Source organism: Octopus bimaculoides, chromosome 4, assembly GCF_001194135.2.
Source record: "Octopus bimaculoides isolate UCB-OBI-ISO-001 chromosome 4, ASM119413v2, whole genome shotgun sequence".
Taxonomy (NCBI): Eukaryota; Metazoa; Mollusca; class Cephalopoda; order Octopoda; family Octopodidae; genus Octopus; species Octopus bimaculoides.
This window is the reverse complement of record NC_068984.1, coordinates 121,940,992-121,960,330: the sequence shown is the minus strand read 5'-3', so window position 1 is coordinate 121,960,330 and position 19,339 is coordinate 121,940,992. Positions and strand designations below refer to the sequence as shown.

At 36.7% G+C, this 19,339-nt stretch overlaps 1 protein-coding gene across 5 annotated transcripts in view; it reads left to right on the top strand.

Moving 5' to 3' along the window:
- The window catches only part of LOC106880305 (tRNA-dihydrouridine(20a/20b) synthase [NAD(P)+]-like), a 233,774-nt gene that overhangs the window by 175,107 nt on the left and 39,328 nt on the right, over positions 1-19,339 (top strand). Inside the window, exon 1 of one of the 5 annotated variants that reach the window (XM_052967410.1) lies at positions 9,086-9,232. The exons of the other annotated variants lie outside the window; for them this stretch is intronic. The gene's annotated coding sequence lies outside the window, so the exon portion shown is untranslated. Of the gene's footprint in view, positions 1-9,085; positions 9,233-19,339 lie in introns of those variants that run through there. 5 annotated transcript variants of the gene reach the window in all.

The window sequence follows — 19,339 nt, the reverse complement described above, 5'->3', positions numbered from 1 at the left end:
TACTGCTGGGCGGTCATAAAAATGTTATTCCCTGTGACATATTTCATCCGGTTTAATCGTAATTTATACGCATATATTGTTTATATAATAAATTACGCTGTGCGTATCTATGTGTGTAACAATTTTAGAGTTTGGATTCTAGAGTTAGGGTTAGTTTTAGGGTTAGGGTTAGGGTTAACAGTCTAGTTAGGGTTAGGGTTAGGGGATTAATACGATATACACCGTTACAGCGCTAACTGTTTTCAACTGAATAGATGTCAGTGATTAGTAGAAATTATCGAAATAAGACAATTTTTTACATGAAATAAATTCGAATACAAAAAATTTTTTCTGTTCTATAACACAAAATAGATAAGTATACGAAGTTTGAAAGGGTTCTGTTTGATTAAAGCCCTTTATGTCCTAAAACTTATTTTGCCATTTTAGTTGTTATGACCAACACTTAAAGGGACACAGTAAACTGGCCACCACTCTTGAAATATTTTATGCTGAACTCTTGAATTAATGTAAGCCATATGATTGGAAGTAACGATTTATAATGTTATACTATTATACATGTGACCTTTGAAAACCAACAATAGTTGACATATTGGATGCTATTGGTATGAACAGAGATTCTCTTCTGAATGATGAAAGGCTTGCAATCAACTGACCGTGGTGGACATAGAAATATTTTTATATCCTGTGTGTTGACTTCAGACTTTTAACCATGGCTAGCCACTCTTTATTCTTTGTCTTAATGTTTGGGATTTGAACATTGACTTGCATTTTAAATATGGCTGAGAGTTTGTTGATGGAGATGTGCTTCATGGAGGTAGTGACAAGTGACCGAAACCATTGGCAATATGCTGTGTTTGAGAAGACCCGTGAAGCCAAGTGAAATCATAGTCATGGCCAATGCCAGTGCCACATAACTGGCACTCATGCCGGTGGCACAAAAGAAGCACCCATTACACTCTTGGAGTGGTTGGCATGAGGAAGGGTATCCAGCCATAGAAACTATGCCAAATTAAGATTGGAACCTGATGCAGCCCTCCATCTTACCAGTTTCTGTCAAACTGTCTAACCCATACCAGCATGGAAAGCAGACATTAAATGATGATGATGATGATGATTTAGTTGCTGTATTTAACAGTTTGCATGGTTACTTACTAGTTCGTGTTGTCCCTATTTCAATTGTATTAAGTTTAACCTTTTAGTATTCAGATTGCTCTATCAAATGTAATGCTTTGTTTTAAATTAATCATATATTATTTCACAGCTTGGATATTTTGATGATGTGATTGCTTATTTTTAGAATGATTTTGTAAGATACGTATAAGAGGCTGTTTCTGAATGACTTGAATATAAAGCAGGTAGAATATTTGGACTTGACATGGCCAGTTTAAATGCTAAAGGATTAAAGGAGGTATTGGTTGCTGTGTTAACAAAATCGAAGGATTGATTCAATAAAAACTCTCATACAAACTTCATTGCATTTATCCCCATGTCAGCTTTGATCCAGTAGATCTATGGCCCATGGCATTCAAGGTACAACAATCTAATTTTTGTTTTTGTTCTTTTCGGATATAATATAGCATTTCCTTTTCAAGATAGTAAGGTATGTTTTAGAGGAGATTTTTGATGCTATTGTTAGCAGGTTGAGTGAGCACATAGAGGTCCCCTGCTTGGCTCATATTTTATTTGTGTTGTTATTCATAGTAGTCTCTGTCACTGGATGTCAAACATCAGTAGGTTCTTTGAAATGAAATCTGTTTAAATAGCAGTATTATGAAAGTTGATCTAGAGAAGTGTTGAACCATTGCCAGGATAAATTGCTGTTGGTAGTTTATCATTAAGGTCTATAAATATCCAGCTGTTGTGTTAAGAGATAATCCTAATGTTTAGCTCACCCAGTTTGGTGTGATGGTTTGTATTATTCATTATTTGGTGAAAATGAATTCAACAACAAATTGCAAATCTTTTATTAGGAACATAAAAATTAATCATCTAAAACTTCCCAGATGTGTGTGAAATTATTTCAAGTAGACTAACCTAATTTCTCTTTTCAATAGTTTTCAATTTATGTCACGGAAACTGTATTTAATGTCCCTTCCACAGTCTATTATTGTAGCAAATCCCTAAACTTTGCGTTCCCTTGGTACATGGTATATCACAAATTTGTAGGAGATGAGTATGATGGATTGAATTGAATCCAATATATTTATTATTAGTCTTTTGGGTTTTTTTTTTATCAATCTCTGTGACATGTAAAGCAAAGTTTACCAAACAATGGGATTTGAACTCAGAATGTAAAACGTGTGAAGGTATGTGGCCTAGTAGGATATTCGATTCATGATTGTAAGGTCATGAGTTTGAAAACTGGTGGCACATTGTGTCCTTGAGCAGGACACTTTATTTCATGTCGCTCCAGTTCACTCAACTGGCAAAATCGAGTAGTACTTGTAATTCAAAAGGCCAGCCTTGTCATGTTTTGTGTCATGCTGAATCTCCCTGAAAACTACATTAAGAGTACATGTGTCTGTGGTGGAGTGCTCAACCACGTGCATGGTATTTTCATGAACAGGGTGTTCCATTGATTATGTCAACTGGAACCCTCATCATCATAACCAGCAGAGTGCCACTAAGACACTGTTCATTTACAATTTCTACAACCAGCCGGCCATCTTTCTCAATATTGATTTCTGACATATTTGTAAGATCACAGATTTTTGAAGGATAGAACAGTTGATTATATTGACTTGGGTGCATGACTGGTATATATTTATTGACCCTGAAAGGATCAAAAGCAAATCTACACAGGTTGGATTTAAATTCAATGTAAAGCAGTATAGCTAAATACTAATTTTATCTAACCACCTCATTCTTAAATATATTTTAAAGCAAATTGCTGTTGTAAAGTGGAAGTTGTAAATTTGTTGCATAAGAAACAGTAATATACGGATGAATTTGATATGATTTTTATTTTCTCTTACTGAAAAATTTCTTTTGGATACAATCAAAGGACATTTTTATTTAATATTCTTTATTAGCAGCCAGCCTGACAAACCAAAGAGTGGTTTTTAACAAAGTTGAGTCTCCAAGAGACATAATATTGATGATTTGAATAATTCAATCTTGCTCCTACATCAATGTGTCTTAAACAAGCATAAACATGTCTAGATATTTTCGATGACCATTTGTGAAAATTTACCCTAATAGCATTGATCTTGTCTATTATAATTGCATTATGACACTTCTTTCTTCTTTTGAGGTTTTAAGATTAAGAATTAAATCATAACTGACAAATAAATTATTTTCTCTATGATTTGCAACCTGACAGAATGTTTACTCTGTGCAGGATTTTATTTTCCATATTTGGCGTTGTTCTCTTCTCTTTCAAAATGGCAGCCAATTTGTTGACATCAAAGCCAGCGCTACATTGACATTCTTTTTCATCAGTTTTAATTACTTCATACCACCAAAGTACCACAATAGAACACAACAGCTGATGACTCTCAATCCCAGCTGCCTGCTTAGCTCACTTCTACATATTCTCACACTCAACCAGGTTTATGTTGCACAGCTTGTAGGTCTTGGATCAATTTCCAAGTTTTCTGCTTTCACTTGCTTCTTATTTGTTATTATTATTATTATTATTGTGTGTGTGTGTGCACGCATATATGTCAGCATGCTTGTGTGTGAGTGTTTGTTCTGTTTTGTTCATGTTGTTGCTCAAATTATTAGTATAAGCTGAGAGTCCCAAACAGGATGAACTTTAATAGCTTAAAATCTTCATATTGAGCCATATTGAGCTATATTGATATTCAATTTATAGTATCATTTATCATTTATGTTGAAATGTTTCATGAGATGTATTTATATATATTTTTTTTCAATTTGATAACGAAACAAAGGATGAAAGGAAAAAGCTGAGGAAGAAAATTTACACGACTTGCTGTGCTAAAGTAATTTATTTTGCTCTGCTCTCGCAGATTCCCATGACTCTTTGTTGCCATTCTATTTCATTATTATGAATTTGAATTGAGAGCTTGAATCATAATGAATCTTTCATTAGCTGATTACAGAACCTGTTGATACGTTGCAGTTACACTCTTGATAGAGCTTGGTGATCCTGACTGTTGATCTTCTAGGATTGCTCCACTCAGCATCAATGTGAGAAGCACCATTGACTCAGTTGAGCTCTTCCACTACCTCTTCACAATCTGTCAAGCTGCAGTCTCATCTTTGCCGTATCCCTGGCAGGGTGGCTGAACAGGTGCCATGCCTTGCATAAAAGCAGGGCAGGGCATGATTGTCACTCTGTGGTATTTTCAAAATACCTGCATACCCAAGCTAAAGCAATTAGAAAATTTATAATAATAATAATAATAATAATAATGATTTCAAACCGAAACTTGTGGAAGAGTGTATATAAACCCCAGTTGATATGATTACCATATTTGCCGGTGTATAAGTTACAGCCATGTATAAACCGCACCCATGACTTTTGGTCCCCGACAGGGGAACAATGTGGAGGAAACCAGGAAATAACTGGGGCTAATGAAAAGGGAGAAATGCAGGATGAATACAAATTTCAATTTCATGATGATTTCATACTTAACAAACATTTCTGACTGCGATCATTGATATTCATAATTATTAATGGAAGAAGTCCAGGTTTTAATGCAAGAGATAATAAGAGAACATCTTTTTATTATGTGTGTTTATATGATTTATTCATATTGTGATCACTATATTTTTTCTTGAAAATGTGTGGTCCTAAAAAGGACTAACCCTAATGGGTAGAGACTTCACTCAAAGCCTAAGAACGCTTTGGCATCAGATGACACGTTGAAGACCTCGTAGAGTTGATTGTCTGCATATGCCAATTCATCTTTGTCATCGCTGGAGTCAGAAGAGTCGGGAGAGATGGCGTTGTCTTCCCACAAGATGTCATCTTCTGTGCTGTCGAACGTGTTGGATATACAGCACTTCAGGAAAGCCAGCTTGATGATGTCTTCTGGAATCTCTTCCCAGACCTTCAAGATTCACCCACAGATTGTCCCCAAGTCGACTTTCTTCATGTGCCCGGTCTTTGTCATCTCCTTTGGTGTATTGGCCATCCAATCCTCCCTGCAGTGCTTCTTTCATCCCATTCAAATATATTAATATTTGAATGGGATGAAATACACAGTTAACATCAGCAGGGTTTGAACTCAGAACAGAGCCAGAAGAAATACTACAAGGCATTTTTACAATCCACTGTCAATCTACTGCCCTATTCTATCAATCCACTGCATTAATAAATAAAATTGTTATTAATATAGGGTGCACAACCTGAAATTTGGTCAACAGGGTTGGTCAGTTAAATCAACCCCAGTACTTCAGTGGTACATGTTTTATCGACCCCATAGAGATGAAAGGCAAAGTTGATCTCTAGTCAGACTTGAACCCAGAACTCTGCCCCAACATGGCAGCAGTCCAATGACTGAAAGAAGTAAAAGTTAAAAGATTTACTGCAATTTCAATATTTGAAGTATGCGAATGTGGCAAACTGGCAGAAACGTCAGCACGCTGGGCAAAATGCTTAGGGGTATTTTGTCTGTCTTTACATTCTGCCAATGTTGACTTTGCCTTCCATCTTTTTGGGGTCGATAAATTAAGTATCAATTGTGTACTGGGGTCGATCTAATTGACTAGTACCCTCCCCAAAAATTTCAAGCTTTGTGCTTAGAGTAGAAAAGAATGTTTGAAGCATGCGGGAATAAAAAAAGATACCTTACCTTAAAAATAAGGATTGACATTAGAAAGGGCATCCTGCCATTGAATACTGCCTCAGTATTTTATATCAGGATGCCCTGCTATTCTTCCAACACATGTTAAAAGTAGATGTAAAAAACACAATGATATAATGTTAATGATGATGATGATAATGATGTGGAGATGATGTGATTATGATGATGATGATGATGATGATGAAATATGTGTCTTTATCTTTCACTTGTTTCAGTCATTGGATTGCAGCCATGCTGGGGCACCACTTTGAAATGTTTACTCCAACAAACTGACCCCTATTACTTACTTTTTTTAAGCTTGTTATTTATTCTATTGGTCTCTTTTGCTGAACTGTTAAGTTATGGAGAAACAGGCAAACCAACATCAATTGTCAAGCAGTGGTAGGGGACAAGCATAATACGCGCGCACACACACACACACACACACACACACATATGGTGGGCTTCTTTCAGTTTCCATCTATCAAATCTACTCACAGGGCTTTGGTTGGCACGAGGCTATAGTTAGAAGACACTTGTCCAAGGTGCGATGCAGTGGGACTGAACCTAAGACTGCATGATCAGGAAGCAAGCTTCTTAACCACTCATCCAAACATATACCTATACCACAACCGTGTGTGTGCACATGTGTGTGCATGTGTGTGTGTATATAGAGATTTGTTTATTTCTTTGTAATTTAATAATATATTTTTTTCATATCTGTCTTAATAAATCATGTAGCATCTGTTACTCCCCCTCCCCTTGCTTTTTACATAAATTTCTCCATACAGCCCCAAATGTTTTGCAAACACCTATTGTAACATGTTGTTTGTATGAATAGATTCTGATGGTAAAAAAATAATAAATGAGTGGTGGTGGTGGTGGTGCTGGGGTGCTGGTGCTGGTGCTGGTAGCAGCGGTGGTGGCTGTTGTTGTTAAGGGAATGGTGAAGATCATCATCTGAAAGGGGTAGAACATTACTGTATCTAATTGTCCTATGTTCTGAATTCAAACCCTGCTGAGGTCGACAGTTTGATATTCACCTCTTGATGCAGTGACTAGGCAATATCAAAGTACCTGTCAGATACTGCGGTCAATCACTTTTATCAATTCTCCCACTCCCGTCAAAATTTGTGACCTTGTGTCCAGTTAAGGAACTATTGTTGTCGTCATCATTGTCGTTGTTGTTATTGTTACTGCTACTACTACTACTACTACTACTACTACTACTACTACTACTACTACTAGTAGTAGTAGTAGTAGTAGTAGTAGTGAGAAAGCAGCAATCTGATCAGGAGCATTTCATCTGCCTTTATGTTCGAGTTCTAATTCTGTCAAGGTCAACTTTGCCATTCATCCTTTTGGTGGTCAATAAGTACCAACCAAGTATGGGGGTGGCGGTCGATGTAATTGACTCCCCACCCCCCACCAAAAGAATTTCAGGCCTTGTGCTTCTAGTAGAAAGGATTATTATTATTATTATTATTATTGTTGTTGTTATTGGTATTGTTTTATTATTGTTGTTGTTGTTGTTGTATTGAGGCAAGTCTATGTATATTTTAATAGTGTCTGAGTTGTGTGGTTTATTGATTACAGTACCAACACTGGACTAACTAGATAGGTGAACTTCATCTCTCTCTTCCTTTCTGTCCCCCCCTCTCTCTCTACTCTGTCTCTCTCTTCCTCTATCTGCCTCTCTCTCTCTCTCTCTCTCTCTTTCTCCTTCCCTCCAGCTGCAGTATTGGAGGCTAAACTATTGACTGGGCACTGTCCAAACCAATTGCTGACATAACCATGAACAGGTGTGAGTCATATAGACACAGACATCAAGACAACAGCAGCAGTAGCAACAACATGTATTAGTGGTGACGGGTGTGGGAGGGAGTAGCTGTGGTGACCTTGAGGAAAGTTTAGATAATGGTAGTGGTGGTGGTGGTGGACATGGCATTGAGGTGGTGATGAAGGTGGTGGGAGTATTACCTGTGATAGCATTGTGGTGATGTTAGTAGTGATGATGATGATGGTGGTGGTGGTGGTGTTACTTGTGGTGATGATGACGATGATGATGATGATGGTAATGGATAGTGCTTTAATGATGGTGGCAGTGGTGATGGTTGTGGTGGTGGTAATGGTGATGATGCCAAGGAGGAGGGCGAAGCTGCCACCGCTGAGGTTGTGGTGATGATGGTAAACTATAGTGTGAATGATGATGGCTAATGAATTAATGGTGAAGATTGATGGTGGTGGATTAATGGTGGTGAAGCTGAGGGTGGTGATGTATTATTAGTAATAATGGAAGAGTTATATTTTTTTCCCTTCTTTCTTCTGCAGTTTTCCTTTTTCTTTCTTGTTCTTCCCACTTTTTTCTTCATCTTTGTTCTGTCTGTCTGTCTCTCTCTCCCTCTCTCCCTTCTTTTCTCCCTCCTTTCTCTCTCTCTCTCTGTCTCTCTCTCTCTCTCCCTCTCTCCCTTCTTTTCTCCCTCCTTTCTCTCTCTCTCTCTCTCTCTCTCTCCCTCTCTTTTCATCTCTGTTGTCTGTGAACAGGTTTCATTAAATCTACTACAGACTTATTGATTGATTTTTTCTCTTCCTGCTCCCCTTTGCCATCATCATCATCACCACCATCATTGTCACCACTATTATCATTATCATCATCATCATCATCTTTATCACTGTTATTTTTATTGTCATCAACATTGTTATCTCTTCACCGTCATCAGTATTCTCATCATCGTCATCACCAACACACCACCACCATCAAACACTATCATCATCATTATCATCTTCATCTTAATGTGTTTCATTTGAAACAGTCTCTGATAAGAGATGTATCAGGATTTGATAATACAGGTGTGTGTGGGTGGGGAGGTAGGTATATAATTCTGTGTAAGAGTATGTTCAATCACACACACACACACACACACACACACACACACATGTATAGGTAGATAGATACACACACACACACACACACACAATGCATATGGGTGTGTATGATTATGTGTGTGATGTATGTAGCCATATGTTTGCGCACATGTATGTGTGCATGTGTATGTTTGTAGGCCAACAATCTTTGTTCAAATGCTGGGAACAATCCAGAATTTATCTCTCTATCAGTGACAGGACATAAATTATATCTAACTACTGTGTGTGCGTGCGTGCATGCGCATGTGTGTGTAAGTGATATGTGCATACATACACGTGTGTGTGTATCTGTGTGCGTGTGTGTGCCTGTGTGTGTTTGTGCACTTAGTGCCACTCTTGACCTTGCATAGGTACAGTATTCTGAAGCGCTTATACGATCCATTCATTATTTAACACCTGAAACTTCTTGGCACCTCTTCACCAAAGAACATAGGCTCCTGTCAAAAAAAAAAAGAAAGATTTATCGTCTATCTTTTTTCTTCTTTTGGTCATTGAACTGCAGCCATACTGGGGCACCGCCTTGAAGGGTTTCATCAAATAAATCAACCCCGGTATTTATTTATTTCTTAAGTCTAATGCATGTTCTATTGATCACTTTTGCTGAACTTTCAAGTTACAGGGACATAAATAAACCAACACTGGTTGTTGAGAAGTAGGGTTCGACAAACACAATCACAAAGATGCACACATACACACACACACACACACACACACACACACACACACACAAGGTGCATTGCCAAGTGGTTAGAGTGTCACACCCTAAATATTGTGCTGGGATATATCCCGAAGGTATTTATTCTTTTACTTGTTTCCGTCAGTGAACTGTGTCCATGCTGGAGCACTTATATGATCCATTCGTTGTTTAACACCTAAAACTTCCTGGCACCTCTTCACCAAAGAACATAGGCTCCGGTCAAAAACCTTCTTCAGAACAGATTTATTGCCTATCTTTTACTCGTTTCGGTCATTGAACTGCAGCCATACTGGGGCACCGCCTTGAGGGATTCCGTCAAATTAATCAATCCCAGTATTTATTTCTGAAGTCTAGTATTCATTCTATCAGTCTCTTGCCAAACTGCTAAGTTATAGGGGCATAAACAAAGCAACACCGATTGTCAAGCTATGGTGCGAGGGCAAACAGGAAAATGCATCTGTCTATCTATCTATCTATCTATCTATCTATCTATATCATCTCCATTTAGCATCCATTTTCCATGCTGGCATGGGTTGGATGGTTTCACATGGTTTCTGCTGCTGGATGCCCTTCCTATCACCAACCACTTTACAGAGTAGACTGGGTGCTTTTTACATGGCACCAGCCCCAGCGGGTTCACCAAGTAACTTGCAAGACCAAAACCCCTCAACAGGAAGGAGGAGTAAGGCTTCCACACAGTTTCTGTCTACCAAATTTTCTTGCAAGGTGTTGGTTAGCTTTGGTCTATAGTAGAAGACACTTGCCAATGGTGCTGCACAGTGGAACTGAACCCAAAACCACATGGTTGCAAAGTGAGCTTCTTAACCACACAGCCATGCCTGCACCTTTGATTTGTTCATTTTCAGTCGACAACTTCTCTGTCAACTGTCTCACTAGAACTAGGGCATATGTGCCACCACACCACACTATGATGATAGTAACACAGTCAGTTTTTCTGTATATATATATATATATATATATATATATATATATATACATTAGATTGGAAGAATAGTTAAGCTGCTTTTCCATTTAGGTGTTCAGCTTCATCATGGCAGCAGAGGCCAAACTGAGTTTTGTTGTCTCGTTTTAGGTATCAAAATATTTAACATGCTTAGCTTATAAAATTTACCCAAACACGATCCATTTAGAAATTAATGAGACTTAATGACAATATGCAAACAACATGATTAAGGGAACATAGTTATTGGTTAATACCATCAGTATTAATAAAGCAAAAATAGCTTTAGGTCTCTAACTTTGGTACGCAGTGCATTGAATTTGTGTGGAAAGGTTGTAGTCGGTTCAGTCATTGCTGGAAATATGATTGCTACTTACGTTATCAATCCCCAAGGGGTAAAAGGCTAAGTCACACCTTGTGGGATTTGAATTTGGAATGTAAATTAACTTAACTAAATATTCCAAGTCATTGAGTCATGCGCTTTTATTGTCTCTGCCACTCCTCAGCCCTTATTGCTGCTGTAACTATTAAATATCACGTTAAGTCATGTTATGAAAGTAAACAACTGTATTTAAGGTTCTGTGTTAGAATCTTATGGTGTAACTCGAGTCTATGATAACAGCTGGAAGATAAAAGATTGTCAGTCTCTACAGGGAGTTAGGGATTATTACAAACTTGCAATAAGTTTCTTATAGGGTCACTTGATCTGCTGATATAACAGCAAAATCTTCCTTAACAATTTCCCTATTATAGCCTTATTGTAGAATGAAACTCAGATGTGAGGGAGAAGCAGCACCGCATGAGTATTGAATTGACTTTGCAATCTTTAATTCCTCACTGGAACTGTTTAACTGTGTATTAGTAGATGCTTTAAATAAGGAACACATGTTTTTATATTGTGGGATGGTGTACCCTCATACCCTCAATAAACAAAGGATGGTAATGATTATGTATGAAATAAGGTTAGGTGGTTGTGCAGAGAGGACAGTCATTGCAGTAATTGTATTGCATGGCAGTGTGGTAAGAAGTTTGTTTCTCAACTACATGGTTTCAGGTTCAGTTACAATTCCATGGCACCTTAGGCAAGAAGGTCCCATTGCATGGTACCTTCTATAGCCTTTGAATGACTAAAACCTTGTGAGTGTATTTGGTAGACAGAAATTGAAAGAAGCCCATTGTGTGTGTATGTGTTTCCTCTTCACTGCTTAACAACTGATGCTGGTTTGTTTATATGTCAGTAACTTAGCAGTTCAGCAAGAAACTGATAGAATAAGTCCTGGGATAAGTTTGTTTGACAAAGCTCTTCATTGATCGAAACAAATAAAAGAAAAAAAGATAAAAGATATGTATTGGATTATTTTCTACCTAAAGTGTATAAACCTGTCCAATATAAGTGGTGGAATAATGATCTTTAGAAGAGCTATAAAACACGAATTCAAAATTCTATAAAAGAGCAGTTCAGATATAGAAAACATGTTATATGGGGTGTATCTGTATTACAGTTCCTCTTAGATTGGCACAAGAAAGGAGAGAAATAATTTTCTGTTTTGAGTATGTGTTCAGTTAAGTACATGCCTCATATTGAGACAGCTGAATGAAAAGTTCCATCCAAAGTGATTCAATTGTTGCAATGGGCAAAAAAAAATGTGTAACTATCAGCTGCTATGGCTTGAGATTTGTAACATTATTTACATTGTAATGATTTGTAATTGTTAGTTGCTAATGGCTTGTATCTGTAAACTGAAGACTTGCAACAGTAGTGTCAGCTACAATGGCTTGTAACTGTATATTGTGCATCCATTCATATCATCATTGTTCATGTAACTTGTCAAAGTTTTTTCATCTGTACAAGAAAATGAAAGACATATGAACTATATAATACAATTCTAGCTACGGTATTGTGGTCAGTGGGTGAGCTGCATAGATGGTAGTTACTGAAATGACTGATCTCTATGGCTGGTCTACATGGCTCTGAGCAAAAGGTTGTTGTGAGCTGGTGGTAAAAATGCCCAAATGTGAAGTGTTTTCTTTATATGACTGACTGCAGCTAATCTGTATAAAAGTGAAAGAGTGAATAGATACTTACTTTCATTATATCCTGCACCTAGAGAAGTCTATTGTCTAGGTGTTGTGTGGACGCCCCCAGACAATAAGTAGACTAGTCCAATATGTATAAATAGTGGATGTGATAGCTAGACAGGAAGCATCACGTAGAGTGAGCCGGATCCGTCGGTAGACTAGACGTTGAATTCTGTTGAGTCGAGTAGTCGGAAGTGAGAGTTCGGTAGATGAGTAGAGGTACGTCATTGACGAAGGTACACAATTCATAGCGAAGGAGTTCGAAAGATTCTGTAAGTCGGTTCAAATGAAGCATGTGTTAACTCCGCCATACCATCCAAGGTCAAATGGGTTAGCGGAAAGATTTGTTGACACATTCAAGAGAGCTTTAAGAAAGACCAGACAGAAAACCCTTGAAGATACAAAAATGACAAAGTTTTTGCAGATGTATAGAATAAAGCCGAATCCAAATGCAGAGTCGGGTAGGTCACCCACTGATTTGATGTTTTCCAGAAAAATTCGTTCTATTTTTGATAAATTGTTGCCGAGTAGGAAACAGAAAATAGAAAATTTGGGAAGAACAAAATTTTTTAACACAGGTGACAAAGTGTATCTTAAAATATATAGAAACAAAAAACAGGACTGGAAACAAGGAAGTATAACTGGATGCCTTGGTAATGTGATGTACACGGTAAAAGGACCAAAATACGAACACAGAAGGCATATAAACCAATTAAAAAAAAGATATATCAAAAATCAAGAGAGGCGAGAGGAACCAATGGATATATGGTATGATTTGTTCAAGGTCCCAGAACCACAAGCAGAAGCAGAACCGACATGTAGGTCAAACAGGAAGAGAAAACCTACAGAAATGATGGAAATTAACGCTAAGAGAAAAAGATATGCCAGTTTCTCATCAAGGAAATAAAATTGATAAATTCGGGTTTAGAAAATAAAAAAAACTCTCAAAAGGGGGAGGTGTTGTGTGGATGCTCCCAGAGGATAAGTAGGCTAGTCCAATACGTATAAATAGTGGACATGATAGCTAGACGGGAAGCGTCACATAGAGCGAGCTGGAGCCATCGGTAGACTAGATGTTGAGTCGAATCGTCGGAAGTGAGAGTTCGGTAGTTGAGTAGAGGTACATCATTGGCGAAGGTATGCCATCCAAACGTGCGATATAACACTAGGTCAGTCAATTTCTTGTTTTATCTTGATTTGATAGCAATAGTAGTATGTAATGTTCAATACAGAACATGGATGGTTTAGGTCCATATCAGAAAGCACTATCAACAAATAATTCTCATTCAGAAGAAAGGAGCATGCCTTTTGTTTTTTACAAGAATGTAGGCTATGACTTTTGCAGTAACCACACTCTCACATTGGCTGAAGTTTAATTGCTGCTGCTGATTCTGTAGTCAACAATGAGGTGTGTCATTGTTGAAATTCAATTAATATTCTGCAAATCAAATATTTGGGTGCTAGTTCATATTGTTCACATTAAATACACTGTTATCTTTTAATGTAAGTGTTTTGTTATAGTAGAACATAGAACAAACAACTGTTATATCAATTACTTTTGTGTTATAGGTTTCCTTGATTAGAACTAATTAGAGATGCTTAACTGCAACAGTGAAAATATAATGAAATTGTCTCTTTACATATAAGTGAGACTATATAATGCATGTATCAGAACAAACTGTGGGTTTTCAGACAGAACTGTCATACCAAATAAAGAGTGTAGTTTAATCATTAGATTTGAAATGCCAATGCAAAAGATAGAGGAAAATTGTGACCATATTGAGAAATTGTTTAGGTACTAGAGACATCATGTGATGTATGAGAAAACAAATTCACATTGTAGAAGAGGTTATTGGCAAGAGTGGGGAGTATTTGATGAATGAAAATATACTAACAGCTGGTTGCTGGTTATAGCCCTTGTTGTGAAGTAGATGCAGGGAAGAAAATATGATCTGTTAAAATTTTTTTCTAGCTAATGAACTGAGTGAGGGATAACTATAAAAATTGTTGTTGCTAACTCCTTTAACCTCTTTTCACACAACCTCTATGCACTTGTCTAATCTACTTCAAATAACATATAAATTGCCTTAGAATCATATACTACAATCTTATAAAAAAAGATACATTAGATATAAATCAAGATGGGATGTTCATAACTGGAATATCTTTAATTAATCATTGGTTTGCTTGATCTGGGCTGACTTGAGGTTAAACAATGTATCAGAATAAGTTGTGGGCTGTCAGACAGAACTTTCATATCAAATAAAGAGTGCTGTTTGATCATTAGATTTGAAATGCCAATGCAAAAGATAGAGGGAAAATTATGACCATGTCGAGAAAATATTTAGGTACTAGAGATGTAAGTCACGTTTGCAGAAGCCAATGAGGGAATCGTGATACAATCACCTGGCTTGTTCAATAACACCTCCAATTTCTCTTACTAAACTTATCACCATCAAAATAGAGACAAGATTTAATTCTTAGTTTGTTAGACTTGTCAGTACTCACATGTAATTTCATATTTTTATAATACGGCATTAAAAACAACTGTTTATACTTCAGGAGGTTAAAATGAGAGACCTCAAGGGGGAAATTAAAAGATGTCATTGAAAAAAATATGAATTCAATGACCCAATCTTCAGTGACACAGCTCTCCTAATTATGAATGTTAATAATCAGTGATGTGAGAAAACATCTAAAAATATATTCATTTACTCTGTTCAGTCATTGGACTGTGACTATGCCTAGGCATTACCTTTAACATATTAAAGAGCTAAACCATCAGCCCATTTAGTGATAATAACAGTTTGTAACTTTAGCACACGCTGATAAATTTTGTGGGTGTGTGCAGTCAATGAAATCAGCTTCACTACTTCACAAGTATTTATTTTTATTGATACCAATAAGATAAACAGCCGAGTTGGACTTGATGAGATTTGAACTTGTGATATAAACATACATGACATATAGGTACAAACATGGCTCACTTTGCAACCAAGTGTTTGATGAGATTTGAACTTGTGATATAAACATACATGACATATAGGTACAAACATGGCTCACTTTGCAACCAAGTGTTTTGGGGTTCAGTCCAGGTGTTTGTTGAATTTTCTTGAGAACAATCTTTTCTTAGTGATCAGACCATAGGTGGTCTTCTTCTAGCAAAATGGATGTCCACTTAGTGGTCAACCCTCTTATATGTATGTAATATATATATATATATATATATATTGGCATGTGTGTGTGTGTTTGTGTATGTCCACCATCACTTGACAACAGGTGTTGGTTTGCACCCCTGTAACTTAGCTGTTCAACAAAACAGATTGATAGAATAAGTAAAATATGTACTGGGATCAATTTGTTCGATTAAACTCTTCGAAGCAGTACTCCAGCTTTGCAGTATTCCTATAACTGAAACAAGTAAAAGATAAGTGACTTAATGAAGCATAACTAAACTGCACAAGATATTTTGTCTGACACTCTACCAGTTTACTATGCATCACATTTATAATAACAATGATTTCTGTCAATAGCAGAAAATCACTAACTTAGAGACAGGCAAGGTACTTGGTGCCCCTGTCAGTGCAGGTGCCACTTAAGAAGCATCCAGTCCACACTGTAAAGTGGTTGGCATTTGGAAGGGCATCCAGCTGTAAAAGCCATGCCAAAACTGACCTTGCCTGTGCTTGTGCCACATAAAAAGCACTAAGTCCACTCTGTTGAGTGATTAGTGTTAGGAAGGGCATCCAGCCATAAAAATCTTGTCAAAACAGTCACAGAAGCCTGGTGCAGGCTTCTGCCTGGCCAGCTCCTGTCAAACCATCCCACCCATACCAGCATGAAATGCAGATCTTGATGATGAGGATGATACAGTCGATTAAATTGACCCCAGCACTCCACAGATACTTACTTTATCAACCCCAAAAAGATAACGAGTAAAGATGACTTTGACTGGACTTGAACTCACAATGAAAGGGACTTGACTAAATAATGAAAAGCATTCTGTCTTACACTTCATTGAGTCTACAAACACAGTGTCTTTTCATAATATATATTGATTTCCTATATGTGACTTTACATGTGTATATCTGTACATCTGTTTATAAGGCCAATGTGTATAGATGTATGTGTTTGTGTGTGTGCATGAACATAATTATGTATGTATATGTGTGTATATATATATGCACATGTGTACATGAATATATACATGTACATACACATGTAAACATCTAAAGGTGTGTGTGTGTGTGTGTGCTTTTGCACAAGTGTGCATTTATGTATGACCATGCTGTATGCTAACTCCTCTTACATAACAACAATTTATTTCATTATTGAATGTCATGGGTATCAAGAGTAAAATTCCATGCTTGAGAGGCCTTGTCACATACAATCAATGTAGGAGCATGATATTTAAAAAAAAAAAAAACACATTTATTTACAAACATATTATATACAGAAATATACATACCAACATATGTCATGGTGATATTACCATGTACATTCATAAAGATGTCACGCCTTTTGTTATTTCATGCAAATTAGGTTGTGGTAAAACTCAAGATAATGATATGTACATTATGTTGTTCATTAAATTCCTCAAATTGCGACAGAAAATTTTAAGAAAACCTCAGTAAGATGGAAGTATTTGTCCAAATTGTGTGGTTTCAGTTTTTACAAACTTAAATATTTAGAGAGCTGCATACTCTTAGGAATGTCAATATGACTGAAGACAAACAGAATCTCTGCTTGACCTCACCAACATGCTGTTCATCAAACAAATGATCCTTTACCCAACTAGAAATGTTTGCTTTACACTTAATGCAGAATTCATCTATAATGCTAATGTGACTCACACAGTCTTCTGTGCCCTTAATGTAGTAGCATTGACAATGTTGCTCAATTTTTCAGAAGAAGCATTGCAGTTTTGTCAAGCTTGAATTTCTAAAACCTCACTGAAAATCAGTTAAGAAAGATATCTGTAAGCCAAGCCATTCTAATGTTCTTGTTATGCATACATTGGCATGAAACAAGAAGCTACATCAACAATAGAAGCATTAAATGTGTCGGATATGTTACAGAGCTGAAACTTGAAATTTGATAAAATATCACATCCAAAGACAGTACAATGCTTGTAAGATGAAGGACAATGTTCTCGAAACACTTAAATGGATAGGAAGGGCATTTTAAAATGTCCATGATAGAAACTGAGAATAAAGTAAAATGCTTGCACAAAAATATGAGAGCAACAAAGGAAGCCAAACTGTGGTAAACATAAAAATGAACTGTAAAATATTTTACAGATTTACAAAAGAAACACCTTCAGTGCTTTAGGAAATGAAATTTAGAAATTGAAGGAAATAACTTTTTTTACTGCTGACCTTCAGAAGTTAAGTGATGTAGTGAAAAATTCAACACTTCCACTGTACCATATACAAATAGATAAATCAGATGATGTCTTCAAGACTATTGCTTTGAAAAAGGAAATGGCAACGTTTGCATAATAAAAGATGTAATATTCTATTACAAATAAGGTAAACAGGCCTAGATGGGGTTTTTTCCCACACAAAAAACACACAAAAAGACTCTAATCAAGACACTGTCCTTGGTAAACTTCAAAAGGGGGTATAATGTGTCCTTACACTTAATGGATGAAACAAAGCAGATTCTTATAATTACAAACTTAACTCTCTCTGACTTCATTTATCAGCAAGGCCATCGAAGAAATTATCAGAGAGAAACTAGTTATGTTCATCATCATCATTATCATCACCATCACCATCATTTAATGTCCATGTTCCATGCTAGCATGGGTTTGACTGGTTTGACAAGATCTGACAGGTCCAAGGTCTACATTGTGCTCCACTGTCTACATTAGTGTGGTTTCTGTAGCTGGTTGCTCTTCACCGTGTGTTGGGTGGTAGTAGTTTTTAAAAAATTTTTTTTTTTTATGCCACCAGCACTTGTGAGGTCACCATGCAGCTTACAAGACTACAAACCTTGAGAGAGATAGCTTTAAGTTAAGAGATTGATGCAATTAAAGTAAAAGAGAAGGGACCAGAGCAGAACAGGTTTCTTGTGGTAGAAGGGTCACTTGGCTACTCACATTTTAAAGGAAAAGGTGTGTGGGGTGGAGGAAATATCTTTCTAAATAATGCCCAGTTTGTATTCAAGTAAAAACTGTTTTGAACAGAAAAATATTTCAAAGAGTTGTTTTAGAACCATTATTACATGTAAATAGTTATCTCAAACAACATCTTCATTTATGACAACAGCCACTCAGAAAACAACAAAACAGAAATAGGAAAGATTGCCAAAATTCCTGATGATTTCAATAAAAAACCCCACAGAAATACATCAGTGCTATATACAAGTGGGTTGTGAAAAACAATGAGCAATGCAATGTAAAAAGTCTGAAACACTCTGCTATTAACATCACAACCTAGATACATAAAACAAGAAGAGATTATAACATGAAAATCTGAGTTATGTAAAACTTGGGAATTAAAATGAGTAGTAATGGTATTATTTCATACACATGTAATAACATGAAAATGATTGGCGGAGTAAATTCCATGAAGAAGTTGTGTTGATCCTGTGAAAGATATATTTATCAATTGTCAGAATTACTCCCAATTACGATCACCTCATATTGTTAAACTTGGTGTTGAACTGGTAGTAATGTACTGGTCCTGCACCATGAAGACTGTCTCTTTGCTGATGAACTGCTGCAGATTGAAAAACTCTATCTGAAATAGAAAAATATGCAGAAATTCATATTTAAAATATGTTGGAAGGGGATACTCCAAACTTTGGAGAAGGTACCAGAGAGGAAGAGGACTGCCACAAGAATGGATAGAGAGGTGTGTTTGCTGGTGGAGGTTGGCAGTTGAGGGTTTGCAGGCTGTACCCTAAGTAAGGCCT